This window comes from Pelodiscus sinensis, chromosome Z, assembly GCF_052426305.1.
Source record: "Pelodiscus sinensis isolate ZL-2025 chromosome Z, ASM5242630v1, whole genome shotgun sequence".
Lineage (NCBI taxonomy): Eukaryota > Metazoa > Chordata > Testudines > Trionychidae > Pelodiscus > Pelodiscus sinensis.
In genome coordinates, this window is record NC_143085.1 from 38,096,266 (window position 1) to 38,119,373 (window position 23,108).

The window sequence follows — 23,108 nt, forward strand, 5'->3', positions numbered from 1 at the left end:
ACCTGCGGGTGAACACTGGTCTGCACCAGGACATGTGAGAAGCTGGAGTGTACTCAGTAAGGACAGAATCTCTGATGACTTCAGCTGCTAAAATAAAAGGAGCCTCTAGTGAGCATGTGCAGCATGCACTTTTTCATGGAAGTAACAAAAGGCACCTCCCTGACACAAATGCCACCACCTGCTAAATTTTAGTCTCCTGCTCCACAGCATTGGGTAGCTGGAGCCCATTTTCAACATGTGCATTTTTCCCAGGCCTCCATTTTGAAAATGGCCGAATCATTTGGGCAGAAATTTTCCTAAACATTCAAGCTAAGGCTGACACCAGCAGGAAAAATTTCAGACCAAAAGCTTAAATTTGGCAAAGTTTTAAGCAACTGACCACCAGATCATTTAATGGGTGGTGCTACCAGCTCTGCCTGTAATAATTCAAAAAGCAACAGCAATGGAGTTGAGGGCCAGAATTTCCAATATGAGTTCTGACACAAACTCTGAACAAGCAACTGGTCTCATCTGTCTCAATTTTCCACTTGTTTCCCTGCCCCTTTCTGGGGGAGGATAGTGTCAGGATTTATTTCAGCCCCTTGGAAAGAAGTTCTGCACGTGTGCTGCCATTCTTGCATTTCCAATAGCTCTGTCCAGAGGATGGCTTGCAAGTCAGGACAGTGCATGGAGCAATTGGTACACCAGAGGCAGGAATGATGTACAGTAAGTACTTGACTCCACCCTCTGGAGAGCTGTGAAAATGGGGTCACTAGAACCCTGTTTATATTTTCCAGGGATTGCCGCTTGCAGTTATGTGTCATATAATGCAAACTCCCTGGTTGTCTCCCTAAACTACCAGCACATGAAATACACCGCTCCCAAGTAAAGCAAGAACAGCCTAAAAGGAATCAGGAGTGGAGGTCATATCCTTTTTCTAATGTGAATTAATCTGAGCACTAAATGAGTTCAGACTTAATTGTGAGCATTTTCTGTTAACTAAGCAAGAAATCTTATAATAACACAATAAGGTGCCATTTCACAGCATCCAAATGGAGCAATAAGCCAGTGCCTCATTTGAATGTATTTTTTCACAGTGATTGCTGACACTGCTGCTTTTAATATATTCACATTGGCACAGCCATTTGCATTCAGATGCAATTATGAGTTAGAAACTCCCTCTTCTCTGTGAGCTCCAGAAAGGGAGACTTTCAGCCCAGAGACATGTTACTGTTCATTTTGTGGGGCCTAATTAAAGAGTCTGCCCTGGAGAGAATCGAATCCCTATTGTTACCAAAGGGAGCGTCCTGCAAAGAAACAGATTACATCAAACCACCCTTTACAATTGATTTCCCACAAAACCGTATTGATCAGGAACAGAAACGATTATTTCCTGTGGAAATAGTGATCGTTGTGGTGAGTGTCTGCACAGGAGTGTATTCGAGAATAAGAAACCTCTTGGCCATTCAGACCACAGGGGGCCTATGTGTGCCTGGTGGCCTTGCAGGCGTCAGGAGTGGACACTCCGTAGATTGAGATGAAGTGGGGGAAGTAATATCTTTTACTGGACCAGCTTCTGTGAGTGAGAGAGACAAGTATCAGAAGCATGTAGAGCTCTGCTTCAGGTCCGCAAAATGTACGCAGAGTGTCACAGCGAACTACAGCCTGGAACAGATAGCTTAGCATAAGTAATTAGCACATATTTCAAGGGATCATTCAAGGTGAAGTAGATAGTTAATATCAGAGGATCTGACAACCCTGCTGAGCCCCTGGCAAGGTCAGGGGGGAGCTTGCTTCACACTCCTGGAATGGGTGGAAGGAACAGGGCCAGGGGCCAAAACCACACACACCCCTCAGTCCTCAGTGCTGCCTGGAGCACTCTGCACAGAGCTGCAGTGGCAATCTAAAGGGTAAATGGCTCTGGGAGCCCCAGGCCTTTTGAATCACTGGGCCTCGGGGCAGTTGTCCTGTTTACCCCCCTGTTGGTGGGCCTGCTTAATATTAACACTGCCCAGCTTCCATTGCTGCCTCTTCCCCCCATGAGGACAGGTATTAAGTGGGTTATTGTTTTTTGTAATAGTCTCGGTGCAGTGCAGGGTTTTTAGTACAGGGGTGATCAGCACCTGGCTCTAGCATTTCAGTTGACCGAGCCCAGGCTGATCAGACAATCTCCAGAGCTTTACGTGAGTCAGGGGGTCCTCCCTGCGGCTGCATTCTGCGTATGTGTCGCTAGGACTTCTGGGGGCACCTCTTGTGGTTCTCTGGGCTGCAGTAAATTGAACCACTCTGTGTTCTTCCACCATACATTGGAAAAGAACCATAGAGTCATAAAGCTTAAGGCAGGAGACCACTAGATCATCTCATCTGACATCAGTCTATCACAGGCCACCCGCAGCCCCCAGTCACCCATATCCCAAATGCTGCACCCAGATTTAGCAGACGGTATTGCGACCTCAGGAGACTGAACTATGACACTAGACAGGCAGAGGCCTAGAGGGTCCCTGGTTTACCAGTGCCTGAGGCAATGCAGTCTCAAGGTTCTGACTGAGAGATGCCCAGATGTCCTTTGGGACACATTGTGGGAAGCCACTGGACAATTGTCAGCAATCAGCCTGTCTCCTCACTGCACACTGGACAGTCACTAGCCAAGTGAAATAGTACCCAGTCAATAACCCAGAGTCCCAGAAGTGCCAACAAGCCTGGATTTCAAGTACCACCAGACTCATGTGTCAGGATTTTATGTGTGGATGGGACTTGGGAGGGAAGTTGGGGGTGACTCCTCTCTTAGGGACCAGGTTAAGGCTGCAGTAGAGACACATAAGCACATAAGAATATACGAGCGGTTACCCTGGGTCAGACCAAAGGTCCATCTAGCCCAGTGTCCTGTCTGCTGACAGTGGCCAGTGCCAGGTGCCCCCAGAAGGAATGAACAGAACAGGGAATCCTCAAGTGATCCCTCCCCTGTCACCCATTTCCAGACAAACAGAGGCTAGGGACACCATTCCTACCCTTCCTGGCTAACAGCCTTTGATGGACCTAACCTCCATGAATCTATCTAGTTCTTTTTTGAAGCCTGTTAAAGTCCTGGTCTTCACAGCATCCTCTGGCAAGGAGTTCCACGGTTAACTGTGTACTATGAGTATGGCTAGACTACAAGTTTTTGTTGGAAGAGGCTTTTCTGACATTTGGCCCATCTAGACTGGGCCAAATGTTGGGGGAAAAAACTCTTTTGGAAGCCCTCTTCTTCCTCATAGAACAAGGAATACAGGGATTTCAAAAGAGCGCATTTGCATTTCCACAAAAAAAAAGTGGAAGTGCAAATGCATTATCTGGACACAGCATAGTTTTTTTGGGATACTTCCCGAAAAAACCCTCAGTCTAGCCTTACCCTATGTGAAGAAATACTTCCTCTTGTTTGTTTTAAACCTGCTACCTATTCATTTCATTTGGGCTATGTCTAGACTGCAGCCTTCTTTTGGAAGAATCTTTCTCAGGAAGAGATCTTCTGAAAAAACTTCTTCCGAAAGAGAGTGTCCACACTGCCAAAGCACATTGAAAAAGCGATCTTCTTTTTCAAAAGATAGCATCCATACTGAATGGATGCTATTGCGCATGTAACTGTGATTACTATGGATGGAATGGCCACCAGGGCACTTGTGCTTTTTCCTCTTTCCTCTTCTTCCAAAAAAACTCCCTCTTCCCCGTCCACACACACCTTTTTTCAAAAGAGCTCTTTCAGAAAAAGTCTTAATCCTTGTAGAAAGAGGTTTACCAATGTCAGAAAAAACCCTCTGTTCTTTCTATTTTCTTTCAAAAGAATGCGATTACAGTGTGGACAAAAGTGAATGCTTTTTTTGGAAGAATGGCTGTTTTTCAAAAAACCTCTGTAGTGTAGACATACCCTTTGACCTCTTACGTTATAGGAACAAATAAATAACTTTTCCTTACTCACTTTCTCTACATTGGTCATTTTATAGTCCTCTCTCATAGCCCCCTTCGTCTCCTCTTTTTTAAGCTGAAAAGACCCAGTCTCTATTCATATGGCAGCCGTTCCAAACCACTAATCATTTCGTTGCCCTTTTCTGAACTTTTTCCAGTGCTAAAATATCTGTTTTGAGATGACATGCCCTTAGAGCCTATCACATGCACAGTGGCCTGGAGGCACAAGGCCCTCCTTTCTCTAGTAGCTAACATCAGAGTAAGACACTGAACTGAAGATGCCACTGAAGAGCCATGAGGCCAGCACGGATGGATACAGGTTAGTCAGGCAGCCTCCAGACTCAGGATGTTGAGAGTAAAAGAGCAGGTAGGAATGCTGATGATGGCACTTTTAATATATGCCCATTGGAGGGCAGTTTGCATTGGAGGGGGGGCAGATTCTACATTAGCTTTCATCATGATGGATACAGAGGAACTGACCACAGAACATGTGATCACAACTGATTACACTTAAACTGAGCAAACAGAATAAACTCCAAACCAGTAACATACATACTTAGCACTTTAAAAGGGCCAGTTTCCCAAAGCTGAAAACAGTCATGAGCAAATCAGTTAAGAGTAAGTATTTAAAAAGAAAAAAATGTGCCTAAAAACTAGAAATTGTTTAAAAACACAATCCCACAACAGAGAAAAAAGGCCACATTGGTACAACAGCTACCTGGCTTAGAGAGGGAGGCTATATCTATACTACAGAGCTTTTCCAGGATATCGGAGGTATCCCGGAAAAGCTCTACTGCATCCAAGGAATGTATCTGCTTTTCAGAAAAAATTTCAGAAAAGCAGATGCGTTTTTTTGGCATCCCTGTAAATCTCATTCTACAAGGAAGAAGGGATGTTCTTAAAGAGGGTTTTTTTTCTGATATTTGGCCTTGTGTAGATGGGCAAATGTCAGAAAAGCCTCTTTCAGAAGAAAAGCAAAAAAAGTATGCCAACTGTGGTTCGTAATTTGCATATCTTTTTCTGACTTTTCTTTGTAGCGTAGACATAGCCAAAGTAAAGGCACCTATAGAAAATTAATGAATATACATATGAAACTGAAGAAAAGAGAATCATATATATAGTAGCCCATTGTCTGTGTCTGTAATGCTGACGTACCCGGCCATGCCCCCTGGCCGTGTGCGTCAGCGCCCCGCCCCCCTTCCCCTCCTTCCGTGGCGGTTCGGCCCAGCGCTGCGCTGCTCAGCTGGGCCCTGATAGGGGAGCAAGCAGCAGCAAACAGACGCTTGCCACCCTGGACCCAGCTGAGTGGCGGACACGTGTGGGGAGCGTGGACCCCAAAGGGCCACTTACCGCCGCTTGCTCCCCCGCTCAGCTAGGCCCGGGGTGGCAAGTGGAGAGCACGGACCCCAAAGGGCCGCTTGGCACCGCTTGTTCCCCCGCTGGAGCCCGGCGGGAGCGTTGCTCAACTGAGCAGTGCAGCACGCCACAGAGCTAGGGGAAGGGGGGAGGGGTGCCATGCAGGGAGGAAAAGGGGGCGGGGATGACCAGAAGGGGGCCAGGAAGCAGAGCTGGGGGGGAGATTCGGGGGCTGTGAGGCTGTAGGGGAGGATGGGGGGCCCCGGAGGAAGGGGGAGGGAAGCAGTGCTGGGGGGGAGATTCGGGGGCTGTGAGGCTGTAGGGGAGGATGGGGGGCCCCGGAGGAAGGGGGAGGGAAGCAGAGCTGGGGGGGAGATTCGGGGGCTGTGGGGCTGAAAGGGAGGATGGGGGGCCCCGGAGGAAGGGGGAGGGAAGCAGTGCTGGGGGGGAGATTCGGGGGCTGTGGGGTTGTAGGGGAGGATGGGGGGCCCCGGAGGAAGGGGGAGGGAAGCAGTGCTGGGGGGGAGATTCGGGGGCTGTGGGGCTGAAAGGGAGGATGGGGGGCCCCGGAGGAAGAGGGGAGGGAAGCAGTGCTGGGGGGGAGATTCGGGGGCTGTGGGGTTGTAGGGGAGGATGGGGGGCCCCGGAGGAAGGGGGAGGGAAGCAGAGCTGGGGGGGAGATTCGGGGGCTGTGGGGCTGAAAGGGAGGATGGGGGGCCCCGGAGGAAGGGGGAGGGAAGCAGTGCTGGGGGGGAGATTCGGGGGCTGAGAGGCTGTAGGGGAGGATGGGGGGCCCCGGAGGAAGAGGGGAGGGAAGCAGTGCTGGGGGGGAGATTCGGGGGCTGAGAGGCTGTAGGGGAGGATGGGGGGCCCCGGAGGAAGGGGGAGGGAAGCAGTGCTGGGGGGGAGATTCGGGGGCTGTGAGGCTGTAGGGGAGGATGGGGGGCCCCGGAGGAAGGGGGGAGGGAAGCAGTGCTGGGGGGGAGATTCGGGGGCTGTGAGGCTGTAGGGGAGGATGGGGGGCCCCGGAGGAAGGGGGGAGGGAAGCAGTGCTGGGGGGGATATTCGGGGGCTGTGGGGCTGAAAGGGAGGATGGGGGGCCCCGGAGGAAGAGGGGAGGGAAGCAGAGCTGGGGGGGAGATTCGGGGGCTGTGGGGCTGTAGGGGAGGATGGGGGGCCCCGGAGGAAGGGGGAGGGAAGCAGTGCTGGGGGGGATATTCGGGGGCTGTGGGGCTGTAGGGGAGGATGGGGGGCCCCGGAGGAAGGGGGAGGGAAGCAGTGCTGGGGGGGAGATTCGGGGGCTGTGGGGCTGTAGGGGAGGATGGGGGCCCCGGAGGAAGGGGGAGGGAAGCAGTGCTGGGGGGGAGATTCGGGGGCTGTGGGGCTGTAGGGGAGGATGGGGGGCCCCGGAGGAAGAGGGGAGGGAAGCAGTGCTGGGGGGGATATTCGGGGGCTGTGGGGCTGAAAGGGAGGATGGGGGGCCCCGGAGGAAGGGGGAGGGAAGCAGTGCTGGGGGGGAGATTCGGGGGCTGTGGGGCTGTAGGGGAGGATGGGGGGCCCCGGAGGAAGGGGGAGGGAAGCAGTGCTGGGGGGGAGATTCGGGGGCTGTGGGGCTGTAGGGGAGGATGGGGGGCCCCGGAGGAAGGGGGGAGGGAAGCAGTGCTGGGGGGGAGATTCGGGGGCTGTGGGGCTGTAGGGGAGGATGGGGGGCCCCGGAGGAAGGGGGAGGGAAGCAGTGCTGGGGGGGAGATTCGGGGGCTGTGGGGCTGTAGGGGAGGATGGGGGGCCCCGGAGGAAGGGGGAGGGAAGCAGTGCTGGGGGGGATATTCGGGGGCTGTGGGGCTGAAAGGGAGGATGGGGGGCCCCGGAGGAAGAGGGGAGGGAAGCAGTGCTGGGGGGGAGATTCGGGGGCTGAGAGGCTGTAGGGGAGGATGGGGGGCCCCGGAGGAAGGGGGGAGGGAAGCAGTGCTGGGGGGGAGATTCGGGGGCTGTGGGGCTGTAGGGGAGGATGGGGGCCCCGGAGGAAGGGGGAGGGAAGCAGTGCTGGGGGGGAGATTCGGGGGCTGTGGGGCTGTAGGGGAGGATGGGGGGCCCCGGAGGAAGGGGGAGGGAAGCAGTGCTGGGGGGGAGATTCGGGGGCTGTGGGGCTGTAGGGGAGGATGGGGGGCCCCGGAGGAAGTGGGGAGGGAAGCAGTGCTGGGGGGGATATTCGGGGGCTGTGGGGCTGAAAGGGAGGATGGGGGGCCCCGGAGGAAGGGGGAGGGAAGCAGTGCTGGGGGGGAGATTCGGGGGCTGTGGGGCTGTAGGGGAGGATGGGGGGCCCCGGAGGAAGGGGGAGGGAAGCAGTGCTGGGGGGGAGATTCGGGGGCTGTGGGGCTGTAGGGGAGGATGGGGGGCCCCGGAGGAAGGGGGGAGGGAAGCAGTGCTGGGGGGGAGATTCGGGGGCTGTGGGGCTGTAGGGGAGGATGGGGGGCCCCGGAGGAAGGGGGGAGGGAAGCAGTGCTGGGGGGGAGATTCGGGGGCTGTGGGGCTGTAGGGGAGGATGGGGGGCCCCGGAGGAAGGGGGGAGGGAAGCAGTGCTGGGGGGGAGATTCGGGGGCTGTGGGGCTGTAGGGGAGGATGGGGGGCCCCGGAGGAAGGGGGAGGGAAGCAGTGCTGGGGGGGAGATTCGGGGGCTGTGGGGCTGTAGGGGAGGATGGGGGGCCCCGGAGGAAGGGGGAGGGAAGCAGTGCTGGCCTGAGGGGAAGGCAGGGATTGTCCAGGGGGGCCATCATGGTGCTGGATGAGAGGAGGGGGGCGGGAAGCAGACCTGTTGGGGGGGGGGGTGCAGCCACTGGCCACAGCCAGACCCCAAATGGCCACTTGCCGCCACTTGCTCCCCAGCCACGGCCCAGCTGAGTGGCGCTGGCGTTGCGCCGCTCAGCAGAGCCCTGATAGAACAGGAATGGGGGGCGGGCCGGTGATGTACACGGCCAGGGGGCAGGGCTGTGTACGTCATGGCCCCCCCTTTCTCCTCCCGCCATGGCGCTGAGTGGTGCGCCCCTCAGCCGGGCCACTGCGGGAGAGGAGGGGGGGCGGTGACGTAGAGAGTCCCACCCCCTGGCCGTGTATGTCACCGCCCCGCCCCTCCTCCGCCCTGGCGGCCCAGCTGAGCGCGCAACACTCAGTCAAGCTGCCATGGAGGGAGAGGAAGTGGGTGGGGCGGTGAAGTACATGGCCAGGGGGCGGGGCCGTGTACATCACCGCCCCCTTCCCCTCCCGCTGTGGCACTCAGCTGAGTGCTGCGCCCCTCAGTCAGGCCGCCGGGGAAGCCAGCAGTGCAAGGGGCCATTTGGGCTCCCCCGGGGTGGGAGTGGAAGGGAGGGCGGTGACGTACACAGCCCCAACCCCTGGCCATGTACGTCAACGCCCCATTCCCCTCCCTCGCGGCAGCCTGGCTGAGCAGGCAGCACTCAGCCAAGAGCCATGGTGGGAGGGAAGGGGAAGGGGAAGGGGGACAGGGAAAGATGGAGGGGAGGGAGAGGCAGGAGGAGGAGGAGAAGAGAAAGGGAGAGTGAGAGGCAGGAGGAGGAGAAGAGAACGAAAGAGACAGAGAGAGAGGCAGGAGGTGGAGGAGAGCTGAGATGGGGGGAGGCAGTAGGAGGAGAGAGAGAGAGACAGAGCGAGAGAGCTCAGGAAAGACCTGAAAAATCCCGATTTATGACAGGCTAATTGGCTAGTTTGTTAATAAGGCCCATGGATCAGAACCTAGGAATTGTAGAAGGAATGGAAAAAGGAAGCAAAAGATGAGGAGGAAGACTCTCTGGTCAACAGAGCTAAGGAATATAAGTTTTTAAAAGAATATTAGGAACAAAAAGAATTTTAACAGTGTTCTTGATTAAATGGTATACTTGTCAATAATAATGCAGAAAAGATAGAAGTATTCAATAAATATTTCTGGTCTGTGGGAAAAAGATGGGTGACAAAGTCATATCATATGATGATGATGACATGTTTGCCATTTCAACAGTAACTCAGAAGGATGTTAAACAGTAGTTAATAACGTTAGACATTTTCAAATGCAGAGGTCTGGATAATTTGCAACCAAGAGTTTTCAAAGAACTGGCTAAAACACTCTCTAGGCCAGTGGTTCCCAAACTTTTTGGCATCACTCCCCCTTTTGGATTTTTGAGAAACCCTCAAGCAGGGGCAGGTGACGATTTTTCAGGACCTAGGGCAGCCCATTTCTCGGGGCCCCCCCTTTGACATGGTGCATGTGCGATAGCGCCACGGCGCATGCGCGGGGCTTCTTGAAGTGCGGGGCCCAGGGAGGCCGCCCCGCTCGCCCTGCCCTATATCCGCCCCTGTCTTCAGGCTCCCCCTCCCTCCTAGCAACAAAACTTGTTGGGCAAAAAAAAAGGAACTGACCAGGGCCGAAAAACAAAAATAGCAAGGCGATTGGGTGGGGGGCTGGGTCGCCTTGTGCCCCCCCTCTGGAATTCCGGCACGCCCCCCAGTTTGGGATCCCATGCTCTAGGCCATTAATGCTGATGGGTCTTTGAGGACTGGAGAAGTCCCAGACGACTGGAAAACAGCTCCTGTTGTTCCAATAATTTGAAAGGGTAAATTGGGCAACCTGTGCAATTGTAAGCCTGTCAGCCTAGCATCAATTCCAGGCAAAATAATGATACGAGTGATACAGATTTAAATTAATAAAAAATAAAGACTATACACCATGCTATTCAAAATGTGTCTATGGAAAATAGAGCCTGTCATACTAATTTTACAGTACAATTTTTTGCAATTAGTTTCAGTCAACTGGAAATTGCAATTTTTGGTGAATCAGATTTTTGTCCAAAATATTTTACCCCATTCTAGTCTCCACTGCTAATTAAACTCATTCCTATTTGGGGGCAAATAAAGTTTTAAGTCAGTGTTATCTGAGAGGCCTTGTGTTAGAAGGAACAGCAGAGTCACTTCCTCTGGCTTTTTTGAGGGGCAGCTGGACTAGGTGGCATCTCATTCTGTGTGCTGTCCTAGGAGCAATCACAAAGGAAATAATGCCTGATAAAGTGTCTGCATTTGGAAAAACCTGCTATTAATGTCTCACAATATAAACCATTCCCATCACTGCCTTCATCACGGAGTTTTATTTATTTGCTTTAATTTACAAAGGTGTTCCAGGAACTTCTACAACCTGCAAGGAAAACTGCAAACGACAATTTGAATCTACTGCTTAGAAACTAGAACCCTCCCCATATCCAACTATCTCCTTCCCCTCATTCTGTGCCCTAAATGAGTACAATAAAGGCCCAGCAACTGCAAGAAAAGGTGACTGCTGCTGTTTAAAATGAATAGTCAGATAGTCATAGCTTTCTAGGCAAGATGAGTCCAATCCCACACTGGCAGAGGTATTCTGGTACTTGCACGTTCAGGGTGACACTAAACTGGGAGGGGTTGCAAGCACCTTGGTATATAGTATTAAAATACAAGTTTGATAAACAGGAGAATTAGTCTGAAAACAACATGATGAAATTCAATAAAGGCAAGTGCAAAGCATTTTCATTAGGAAGGAAAAAACCAATGCACAGCTACAAAATGAAGTGTTCCTGTCTAGGCAGTAGTACTTCAGAGAAGGATTTAAGGGTTATAATAGAGCATAAAAATTGAATGTAAGTCAACAATGCAGTCGCAAAAAACGGGAATAAAATTCAGAATGTATTAACAGGAGTGATGTATCTAAGACAGGTAGGGCACTGTAATTGTAGCACTGTAGCCAAACTTTAAGAAAAATGTGGATAAATTGGAGAGAGGCCAGAGGAGAGCAGCAAAAATGAGCACAGGTTTGGAAACCCTAGCCTATGAGGGAAGGTTAACAACACAATGCCTGTTAATTCTGAGAAAAGAAGATGGAGAAGGGACCCGTGTACATTCTTCCAATATGGTATAAGGGCTCTTGTAAAAAGCACTGGGATCATCTGTTCTCCATGTCCACTGAAAGTAGAACAAGAAGTCATGGGCTTAATCTGCAGCAACTGAGATTTAGGTTTGATAGTAGGAAAAGTTTTCTCAGACTAATGGTAGTTAACTACTGGAACAGGCTTCAAAGGGAGGTTATGGAATCCCTATCACTGGAGGGTTTTCAGAACAGGCTGGACAAACGCCTATCAGGGATGGCCTAGACTTACTTGATCCTGCCTTTGCACAGGGGCTGGACTTGGTGACCTCTCAAGGGCCCTTCCAGCACCACTGAACTCCCATTTAAAGGGAAGATTCCTCAGCCAACATGTGAGGAACAAGGCTTTGTCCGACACTCTGAGCAAGGGGTAACTTTCACCCTGAGCACTTCAAACTGCACCGTTCTGTGCGCTGTCTATTTGCCTGTGCGAGTCACCTCCCTGACTAGGTGGGAGAGGCCATGGCAAGGGGAGGGAGAGAAGACAGTAATTGCTACAGCCCTAGAGCTCTAATAAAGAGTTACATGTAGATTCCTTCCTTCTGAGGGGCGGGAGCTTTGGGTCACAGTTTACACCAGCGTATATCGAATTAACCTCAGAGGAAAAGGTTAAACTATCAATCACGAATGGTAGTTTAAAGTACTGCATTCGCCGTGATGTATGGCAGTGGCAGGCACATCAGAAACTAGGCAAAAGGCAGCTTAAAAGTAACTGGAGATAATGGCTTGGCTTCTTATGGAGATGGATGGGCAGCATGTTACCTTTAATATGCTGCGTAAATGAGAGCCCGGCGTGGAAAGACGGTGTCCCAATGTAAAGCAATTTCCCCTGTTCAAACAACCTTTAAGTGGGAGCCTCCTGTTTAAGATTCATCAGCAGGAGCTGCTCTGGCAGGGCTGCCCTTGGCAAGTAGCACGGTGCTGACAGGGGAGGGGAAGGGGACATGCAGGTGACAGGCCTGCCAGATACATGTTGTAGAGGACATAACAAACCAGAGTCTGGGAAACACTGCGGGGGCTAGCACGAGCACAGGGCAGTCCATGGTGCTGGCCCTGAAAGGAGGCCGCTCTCACACAAGAGTTTCCATGAGCTGCGCGTGTGGAGGGCAGCAGCGCTGCAATTGGAAGCCATCTAGCCCAGACTGTTTACATGGCAATCCCGCGCTGCATTTCCCTCCTGGAAAGGAAGTGGCGCAAGGAGGGGGATGCGGGAAAGCAGCAGGGCATCTCCCCTCAGGAGCACAGAGGAAGCCTCACATTTGGGACCAGAGACAGGCGGGAAGGGGGGTGCAAGAGGGACAGGTGCTAAGGGGACCAGCAATTCAAAGGGGCCCAGGCCTCCAGCCGCTGCTGCTGCTACTACTGTGGCAGGGGTGGCAGTCAGAGCCCCAGGCTCTTTGAATCGCCGCTGAAAAGCCCCATGTGGCGCATTCCATGAGGCTCTGAGGACTGGGAGGGGGCTTGCGTCCCTGACCCCTCTTCCTCAGGCCCCGCCTCTTCCCAGAGCACAGAGCTGGCCCCCCACCCTCCCCCCCGCCCTTCCCTAGGAGCCCACAAAGGCTGTTGGCTGCCCTAGGCAGCGAACCCAGACTGATGGGTGTCTTCCCTTTGAACTCAGAATGAGCGGCAGACTCTCCGGCCAGGGGCTAGAAGCTACGTACCCCACATGTTCAAATCTCTGGGTAGTTGGAACTGCCATACTCACGCGCACCCCTTGTGGTCCTTGGCCATTGACGTCAAATCATTGTGCTTCTGCCATCCAGACACGCTGCCCGCTGCCTTCCTCTCCCACAGCCGCTGCACAGCAAAAGTGTCTCACTAGTTCCTCGACAAAGCAGGCACACACACTCACTTCCGATGCTGTGACTCCTGCAGATGCACAGAGATGGAAGAGCCCAGTCCAGACTCTGGGATCTTTTATGGCCACTGTGGCACCACTGCGGTTAGCAAGATTGGCCAAAAACCAGAGGCGTAGCGAGGGTGTTATGCGCCCAGGGGAAAAAGCAAAATTTGTGTTCCCCCTTCGCCCGCCACCACATGACAAGGCCCCAAACCTGGTGCACAGCTGAGCCCGACCCTGGGTGGAGGGGGGAGCTTGTACCGAGTCTTCCCCCACCCCCTCCAGTTTGGGGTGGGCACTATCCAGCTCTTGAAGAGAGAGAAGGGTGGGACTTGGGACTCAGAGGCAGAAAGGAGGCTTCAGCAGGCGGTGGTGGGCGAAGGAGGAGCAAGCGAGCCGAGGTATGATAGGGGGAGCAGAGGGGCAATCACCCACCTCCTTTGTAATGTCAGTGAATGTAAGAGATGGACTTACCTCTTAAAATAACACACAGAAAAAACTTTTAAATAAAACTAACACACAACACAAGAATCACCCTTGCTTTCTTGAAGGCACTTGAAGCAATAAGTAGCCTAAGGCTGAGGGTACACTGCAAGCGTGGCTTTCTGTTTGCCACGAGGACTTTTTCCTTCAGGCTGCTATGAGATTCTATCCTTAAGTAAAGGAGAGAGGTCTCTCTGAGCTGCTCTTCCAAATTTCACACAAGCCATTAACTGAAGCCATAGATATGAAGATTCAAGACCAGCCTTGCCTTTGGCAGACTGCCTCGCCAGGTATTCACAATCTCAATGTCCAAACATGTACAAAACTTTTAGTTGAGAAATCCATGTTTAATCCCAAGTCCCTGCTATGGCTGGGAGGTGTGGGTGACCTATAGAAAATACCAGCATTTTCTTTGGAAAATCCACAACAAAACGTGGGGGGATCGATCACCTTGATAATGCCAACTACTTTAGAATTGAGGCTCTGATTATCCAGCACCAGCTGAGGAAGAGCGGGCACTGTGTGCACGTCTGATATATTTTAACCAAAACTGCTACCTGCCCAACTTGCCAAAGGAGAAAGGAAACAGGGAGGCCAAAAGGAATGGTTTGAGCAGTGTTTCTCAACCTTTTTTTATAAAGTACCCCTTTTAAAAAAAGTATAAGTACCCCCAGTACCTACAGTTTTCAGACACACAATTTTTTCTACCATTGCAACGTATTTGTTTAAACAACTTCATGATATCCCCATCAGTCCTTACAAGATACACTGCCCATGGAGGTCAATGGGGCTGGGCTACTTTATATGTAAAGGTACTGAGAAATGTATATGTCAATATCATGATGTAAATAATACTAAATAATAATTGCCAAATGAGACTACTTCCCAACCTGCTTACCAAGGGCCTCATACAATTTAAATTATAAGATAGGATAATCTGTTGATATGACCCAAAAAGATCCAGATAACATTTAGACACCCTTCAAACATATAAGGGACCAATCATAAAAGCCCCACTGCCTGGTAGAGGCAATCTTTGAAGAAAATTGGAGAGACTTTGAATTTACTTTTTCTGACAGCAGCGCTTTTTCTCACTGAATGTGGGGTCTTCAGCACAGGTTTCACTTGATGTGTCAGAATAACTAAGAAATGTGTTGTCACAGCTAACTCTATTCAGGTCAAAGCAACGTGCACCCCAAAGACAGAAGAACAAATCACTCTAAACTGGAAGTCAAAACATCTCACCTCTTCACAGAGCTCATGAAGAATCACGTTCACCCAGAGACACAAGTCATGACAACGCTCTCTGAAGAGAGACAAAACATCCCATCTCTCTGTGGACATACCAAGGCTGTGTTTACACTGGCATGATTTTGCGCAAATACTTTTAACGGAAAAGTTTTTTGGTTAAAAGTATTTGCGCTAGAGAGCGTCTACACTGGCATGTCCTTTTGCACAAAAAAATCCGTGCCAGTGTAGATGCTCTCTTGCGCAAGAAAGCTCTGATGGGCATTTTAGCCATCGGGATTTCTTGTGCAAGAAAATAATGTTGCCTGTCTACACTGCGCAAGAATACTTGCATAAGAGGGCTTATCCCTGAGCAGGCGCGTCAGAGCATTTGCACAGAAAGCACTGATTTTGTACATTAGAACGTCAGTGTTCTTGCGCAAATACCCGCAGCCAGTGTAGACAGGCAGCAAGATTTTGCGCAAAATCTTCCAATGTAGGCACAGCCCAAGTGTTTTCATGTGGCATCTTACCATGCTGCTTAAATCAACTGCTTGGATGAAGAAGACTCACAAGGAGTCTGTCCATCATCCACACTGGAGCAACATGGTGATTTCACCTCAGTGGCAACAGACCTGATCCCTCTGTGGGCTCTTGTGGAGCAACAGGGAGCCTGCAGCGGTCTCTTGGGGAGAGAGGCCAGGAGGTGCCTCTATTCCAGTGGTTCTCAAGCTTTTTGGCCCATGGACCACGTCTCAATGTAAACCTTTCCGCAGCCTGCCAGTTGCTAATGGAAACTCACCTTTGATTACACAATTATGCCCAAACCATTTTTCTAGTGCTGCAGCTGAGGAGAATGGTTTAATTTTAATTAAACAAATTAAATGTTTTAACTTTCTCATGTTAGTTTATCAAATTTCATTTTAAATAAAGTAAAATATTAATTTATGTCCAGTACAAAAGGTTTCAATGTTTTCTTTACTTATGGCAGGGGTAGGCAACCTTTTTTGGGTCAAGTGACCCACAGAAAAATCAGATGAGGACCATACAAGTGAGAAAAAAAATTCCTCTCAAAACCCCAACCCCCACTTTGATGGCCCCAACTCAGACACCTCACTCCTCTGGCATTCCAGCCCCAAGGGGTGAGAGGAAGGGACGGGGAGGACTGAGGTTCAGGGCTTTCCATAGGCTAGGGGGTTCAGTGTGTGTGAGAGGGCTGCCAATGAGTGGGATAGGGATGGAGTGCAGGATCTGGGAGGCAGGTGAAGGGCGGAAGGGGGCAAAGCTGTGAGGCTGGGTGGTAGGTAGGATGCAGAAGCAGGCTGGATGTAGGATGTCTGGCCAGAGGGAGGGGGCAGGAGCAGATTGGGGGTAGGGTGTCTGGCTAGGATGGAGGGTGCAAGGAGGGGACTTGGGTAGGAGTTGGACCTCCCTGATCTGGCACCCTCTGGACCTGAATGGTCCCAGATGAGGAATTTTTTGGACCAGGGGAGGTCATTTCAGGGCTCCTGGTGCTGCTCCCTTCCCACTAGGCTTCTTTGCGCCTCCATCCCCTGCAACCTAGCTGAGCTGTCCACCCCTGCTGGTTCCCTGCACCTCCCCCAAAACCATTTCTCACACTCCAAGGGAGTGCAGCCCACCAGTTCCCTGCAGCCCCTCACAGCCCAGCTGAGCTGCCTGTCTGTTCCCTATGCCTTCCCCCATCCACCTCAGCCCAGTTGAGCCCCGCACTGGTTCCCTGCATGCCTCCCCCACAGCACAGCTGAGCCCTGTTTCCCTGCACCTCCTCCAAACTCCACAGAACTGCTGAGCCCAATGCTGATTTCCTGCCCCTCCCTCCCTCTCTCCGTCCCCTTGAGTCCAGCCCCGGGTTTCCAGCACCTTCCTCTTCCTGCAGCCCAGCTGAGCCCAGCACCCCACACCTCCCCACTCCCACAGCTCAGCACTCCACACCTCTTCATTCCTGCAGCCCAGCCAGGTGCCCCCCTAGCATGGCGCCTGGGGGCAACTGCCCCCTCCTGTTCCTCCCTCGCTATGCCTCTGCCAGAAGCCATCCCCTTTTCAAGTGAATCTCAGTCACTAGCTCTGAACGACCCACCTCACATTCAGAGGGGTAGCCATGTTAGCCTGTAGGCCTGTCAGCGCCCGGCTAGTCCTGTGGCCTACTGTAGTGCAGTGCTGCCTTCTAGATCGCTATAGCCAGAGTCTCTTTTAATAGAGCTCCAGTCAATCATTGTCCCCCACCTGGTAAGTCATTCAGTTAGCCCAAAACTAGTCCCTCAGTGTCCATCGAGGCTGTAATGCATGGAACATATCCCTTGGAGCACGTACTGAGTGAATTAGCAATGCCCTTCCCCTGGGCTAGGCCTCCTGGTGCTCTACAACCCCTGGGTTCACACAGAGATCAAGAGTCTGAGGCGAAGGGACTGGCCCCAGTCAGACAGTGCGAGAATGCAAGAGCCCATTCAAATCACTAACAGACTGTACTGAGTCAGACCCTTTCCAGACCAGTTCTCAAGGGGGGAACACAATCCACAGTGGGGCCTGTGGGCCGACAGCAATGGGAGTAACAGTGATCATCATACATCGGTGCAAAGCAAGTGCACAACACTGCCCCGTGAGAACGCTCCACACACACAGCTGGCTGTGTGCCACGTTCACTTTGCACAGCTGAGAATGAGATCCCAGAGAATCCAGCCCTATAACAGCCGCAGTTCCAATTTACGGTGCCCTCGTCTTCACTGTGGAAGGAGAAGTCTCCTGTGGTCTCTGAGTGGAGCAGTCCAACTTGGTGTGGACTCACAACTGCTTTGGCAGGAGCTCCCATCAGACTGGTGCAATGCTAAGGGAAGCTGATTTTTTGTGTAGCATCTGGCTCACCTGCGTTTGCAGCCACGACTGGGTCAGTACAAGTGTCTCCTGCACCTCTCCAGCTGGCACATCTGGCAGAAACTCCTGGGGCCATTACAAAGTCATCTGGGCAACTCCCTTTAAACTTCATTCTCTGGGTTGCTGCTGAAACAAAGGACAGGAAGAACAACCAGGAAAGGGGAATGTAAGTTGTTTGGAAAGCCTCAAAGAGGCCAAGGAACATCCAGAGCTAAGCACTGTGTTCGCTTACTGTGATGCTATATCCAGCACAGTGCACCCAGACCTCCTCATCCCCAGTTTCCTTCGGTACCACAGGAATCAGCCCAACAGAAAAGCAGCCTTGGACTGATCCAGCCTGGCTTTGGCTGATTTGAATGGATCTATTCGTGCTCTTTCAGTGTTGTGTCGTGTGCGTTTGTTCTTTGGTCATCTTATGCTCCCCACCCCCAAAGCTTTACAGCATATGGGGAAAGAAGCGCTCCTGGACTATCTGTTTAGATCTGGGCTTATTTTCAGCTGAGCTGGGATCAGATCCATGCCCTGTGTGCTTTGAGCCTAAAAAACCTTGACTGAGGCTACCTAGCTTGCTATGCTTCTGGAGCAGCAGAAAAGGTCAGAGAGAGACTTCTGAAATAAAAATGTCTCCATCTCAGCTGAGAAAAAGCACAGATGGGTGAGCAAAGTTTAGAAAAGGGAAAGAATTGAGCAAGCAAGCAATACTGTGAGAGGCTGATAAGAGAAGCTCTAACAGGAGAATAGGGGAGCCTTGTCTATCTCCCTATTAAAGGCTATTCTTACAAGGTTTTTTTTTTTCCTTTTCATTAATACGCAGGGTGAATAGAACATTGAATAAAAATCAGTACTTACTGCACAATTGTAGGATTGAAAGGTAACTGTCAACAGAAGGATTGGGGTGACAAAAGGGGCCATTTCAGTGCTTAGCAAATGATTTTCGGCTTGTCATTTCAATAGGCCGTGTTTTTCAGAGATTGTGTTTTTTTGAATAGCGTTTATTACCATGCTTTTTAAAAATTTCATGTTGTCTCTTTGCAGGCACCATTCATTTGCAGATGCAGTATTCCTTTTTGGTTGTCAGAGGGATACTGCTTTAGAAAAATAAAGTACACTCGTCCGATTAGAAAAGGGATTCTCTTGTGAAGCTAATGGCCAAAAGGGAAACCATTTGGGGCAGCTCCCACCTTCGTGCCAGGCTGACCCAGTTTCTCCCACTGTTCTTTATTCATGATCACAGGGACCAACAGTTCCCTCACTTTCCAAATCCTGGTGTGATGTTGAGTTAGATAAACTTTTTGTTAACATAAAGATCATTTTCCTGATAGCATGAAATTTGCAACACAAGATGCTCAACCCAAATATCAAATAGAACCTCTTGTGTGTAGGAAAGAGACAGGAGATATATTTTGCAGTCTTCACTCAGGAAAACCCAACTGACCTCTGGGGGAGGGGAAGGTGCCTGCAGGAATGAACTTTTCCTATGGGGGGGGAGGGTATTAACAGAGTGTGTGTTGCCCACACAAGTGGATGAGCAAAGTAACACAATTTTATAGTTATGTAGGCTAATGAAAATCTTTGAAAATCTGTTCTGGTTTAATGGATTTGTTGATGTTCATTGGTACATAATTGCTCAGCGTTTCAGTACTTGCAGGGGTGGTTAAAAGGCTTGCATTCGGTTTTCATCTCAATTCAGCAAAACTCTCTGTGCCTGGCACCCTGGGTTCCTAAGCAGAGAGTAATCTAGAATTAGTGAGAAATAGATTTCATGGCTATAAGTCACTTTATAGTGGGCAGGTCTTGAACTCTGATCCTTTGTAAATCGAACCACTTGTGAAAAAAAGAAAGGGCTTTAATCCTTTTAAACTGCCATCGCACATCACTAGCCAGGGCCCTGGAGAAGTGATTTAAATGGCATTGAATAAGGTCGTTCAAAACAGCCCGAAATCTGTTAAGAGGCTGGTGTCTACGAAGGGAATGGAAGCAGGGAAAAAAGTTAATTAAAAATATTGATGAGTCTGCCAAAGAGAATCATTGCCTCCAAGCCCCTGGAAATCACCCAGAGCCCGCCCAGGGCTCCTCCACTAGCCGAAGCAGTAGTGAGGGAGACAGACCCAGGGCCAGTCAGGTGGCTGGGGGGGGGGAGATGTGAGGGAGGCAAAAGGCTTTTATGGAATTTTTTCTGGGTGCCAACAGAGGGTGGGCTAGACCGATGGCTCCATTGGCCAGCAAACCCACCAGCAGCAGCATGCCCAGCTTGGCCTGAGGCCCAGTACAGCTCCCTGTCACACCCCTGGCCATGCCCCCAGAGTGAGAGCTGTCCGTATTTGGAATATAACCTCCCACTGCTCCATTCCGAGACCTCTAAAGGGCTGAAGACCCACGACAAGAAATAGTCTGCGATTCACCGGGGAAGGTGGCTGCCTCCTAGCTTCCTGGGCAGCCGCTAGGAAAGATGGTGCTCATTCTGTGGGTTAGATTGCATACAAGTGTATGGGTTACAGCGGGGCGGCCAGTTTATGTCTTTCTTTCTGGTTTTGCTCCCCTTCCCCCCCCCCCCCACCAATATAGTTTGCTTAACCGTACTTTCATAAGCCAGTATCTTGTTTATTTTAAATTCCTCCCCTACAGTCTCTAGCCTCCCCCAGCCTATTCTGCCTTGCCTTGCTAGTCTAGTCTGTAGAGATTCCTTTACTGTGCTTCCCATCTCGATATCTTCTCACACCCCGAAGGCTGCTCTCCCTAGCTGCTCATCTTGCTCTATGGATGGAAGTTGATATATATCTCTGCCTTGGTGCCCTCTTTTTATTCAGTGGACAGTTATAACCAGGATGCGTATGGTGGTCTGGATTGGTTTTTCTTCTTGCTCCGTTGCCAGATTTCTTCTTGCTCCGTTACCAGCTGCTGATGCTGCGCTCTCTGCATGCAGAGCTGCATTTGATTAGAAGTGAAGAGTGCCAAAGCTGTTTGGAAAAAATATAACCCCTCAGGGTCTTGGTTAATCTGAGCCAAAGAAAACGTGCTGGACTTTCTGTGTCTGGTCAGTTTCTCCTCACAGATCATTGGAATTAGGACTGCACATTAGTAAAATCAGGTGTAAATAGGAAAATGTCAGTAGGCTGCGTTCTGCCAGAAAGGAGCTTTCCTACATCTGTCTGCAGGACTCAGGGATTCCGGATGATGTGCAGACTTCAGAGCAACTGGGGAGCTCTAATGATGGTTTTAACTGTGTGTTTCAAGATGTTTTCCCTTGATTCTGCAGCATTTGGAGAGTTCAATTCGTCTGTCACCTTCTCCCGGGTGAGCTCAGCAATGGACAACCAAGCTACAGAAAACTACTTTCAAGATCATATTAAACCGAGGGGGGAAATACCCCTCACCAGGTTGGCCTGCTTTCAGGACTGGGTTCTACTGCAAGACCTGCCTCTCCTGTGGCTGCAACCTAAGGCTCACTTTCCCCAGGCTCATGGATCTATATATCATTCCTGCTGAGCAGGGGACAGGTGTCAGTTCTGGCAGTTACTTTCATAGTGTTGTAGCTCTTGGTTAGATTAGATAGCCCCATGCAGTGATGTGGGGACTGTATCATGTGAGTCTGTGGCACTGGTTCTAGCCCTAGGTTTGTGCATTTACCCATGCTAGGTAATAATTACTCAGGCGGGTGGTCCTGCTGACTTCTGACATTTCTGGGGAGCGGAATATAGCGATTTGTACATTCCCTAAGTGCCACCCGTTATGTTCCCCACACATTGGTGCATTCAGGAGGCCGTGAAAGCATTCATGAATGCCAGAGCCTTATAGCCCCCCTTAGTTACAGGAGTAATTGCCAGGTACATGCACAGCAGCTGCTCTTGAAACCCTGGTGTCCTGCTGGAAGCATGGCCATCTCCAAGCGAGGTGTAAAATGTCAAATGCCAAACTAAAGACCCCTGGTTCATGGGGACCCAGCCCACTAGGAGCTGGTCAGATACCTTCGGAGAGTTCAGAGGTTTGATCTAAACAAGCTCCAAAAGGCAAATGCTTTTCTGTCCTTTTCACATAGTGCAGCAACAAATGAAACTAGTGGGGGAGAAATTACACCTATCTTTTTCCAACCGCAGAAATGATCTTGGTCAAATTGAAGGCAAAGGTTCAGCTTAACTGGGAGCTCAGGGACTGCTCATCCATTCAGCTTTAGCTGGAGTTAAATGAGTGTTCCTAAGCCTGAATCCTGTTTCCGTTTTAACTGGTTCACTTTCCATGGGGAGAAGGTTATTTGGTCTCTGCTGGCCAGAGAGAAACTAGCCAAAGAGCCAGGATTATTGGGGAAAGATCTTGCTCGGTGGATTTGCTGCACTCTGCTTGGCTGAGAATACAAAGGAAAAGAGAAGGAAAGGGCCTCTCTTATCTCAGGGGACAGAGGAAATCTGAACGGCTTCTCCACATCCCAGAAGGGTCAAAAGTACATTCAGTGACCCTTTGACTTAATGTGTGTTTGTGTCCAGAGCACAACCAGCAAGCACATTCTGAGAGCAGGAGCTTGAGGAAGAGAGAGCTGACTGAGGACTGGACGATGCTTAAAATGTATGTGGACATGGCATCATTGCTCAGGGCTGTGTAAAATTCCCAGCCTGAGCAACATAGCAAAGCTGAGAACCCACAGCATAGATGCAGCTCGGTCACCAGAAAACTGCTTCTGTCACCCTGCTCAGGGAGGTAAGGTTCCCACACTGATGCAAACACCCCTTCAAGCATCCAGGGAGGCTGCATCAGGATTAGGAGGCCCGGGTGGTATAAGGTGTGGTTCCGTGGCATAGGAAGCCGGCGACTCCCTGGAGGGCCTGAGAGAGGTTTGCTGCAGGCAGTGTGAGGGTGGGAAGGCAGGTTTGCCAGAACAGTTGAAGGGCCTGGCCAGGAAGCGACATTCACTGCCAGAGATTTCTTTTTCACATACTTTCTTTTTAAAAATGATCCAACTCTGAGGGGAAATCAGGGAAAGCACTGGATGCTGCCAGGCACCCAGCAGCTGCATGTGCCACACATTGCAAGCCAGCACTGACAAGCTCCAGCACTCAGTCAGCCAGACTTTGGCCGTTGGTGGGTCCCACAGACACGCCTGGTCTGAATCTATATAGCAAAGGGTGCAAAACTAGGCCCTCCTGAACTAAACCGTGCAGCCCACAGGCCTTAATAGCCCCAGACAAACATGGAACCAGTCTTTTGTCCCCAAGGGCAGGCCAGTTCCAGGCTAGGACAGAGGCCTCTTCAGGTGACTGCTTCTACTCTCATGCAAACTCAAGCTGCCTCCTGAGCTGGGTCCCCTCCATATCTGTGCTCTGGAGGCGATGGAGTCCCCCACTGGCTGGGTGTCATGATCCATCTGCCCAGCAATGGGCTCGTTATGGTATCACTTGTCCTTCTCCTTGGTCTGACCAGGAAGGTCCCAGACCAAGGTCACAGGTGATGGCAGGTAGGTGAAAGGGAAAG

General features: G+C 51.0%; 1 long non-coding RNA gene across 1 annotated transcript; it reads right to left on the minus strand.

The window, feature by feature from the left end:
* Nucleotides 1–1,100: 1,100 nt before the first annotated feature.
* On the minus strand, nt 1,101–17,776 carry LOC142818408 (uncharacterized). Its single transcript, XR_012895894.2, has 3 exons — nt 17,640–17,776; nt 12,915–13,078; nt 1,101–1,555 (listed from the first exon to the last, which is right to left on the minus strand). It is a non-coding gene; the product is annotated as an uncharacterized LOC142818408 (long non-coding RNA).
* Nucleotides 17,777–23,108: the final 5,332 nt, after the last annotated feature.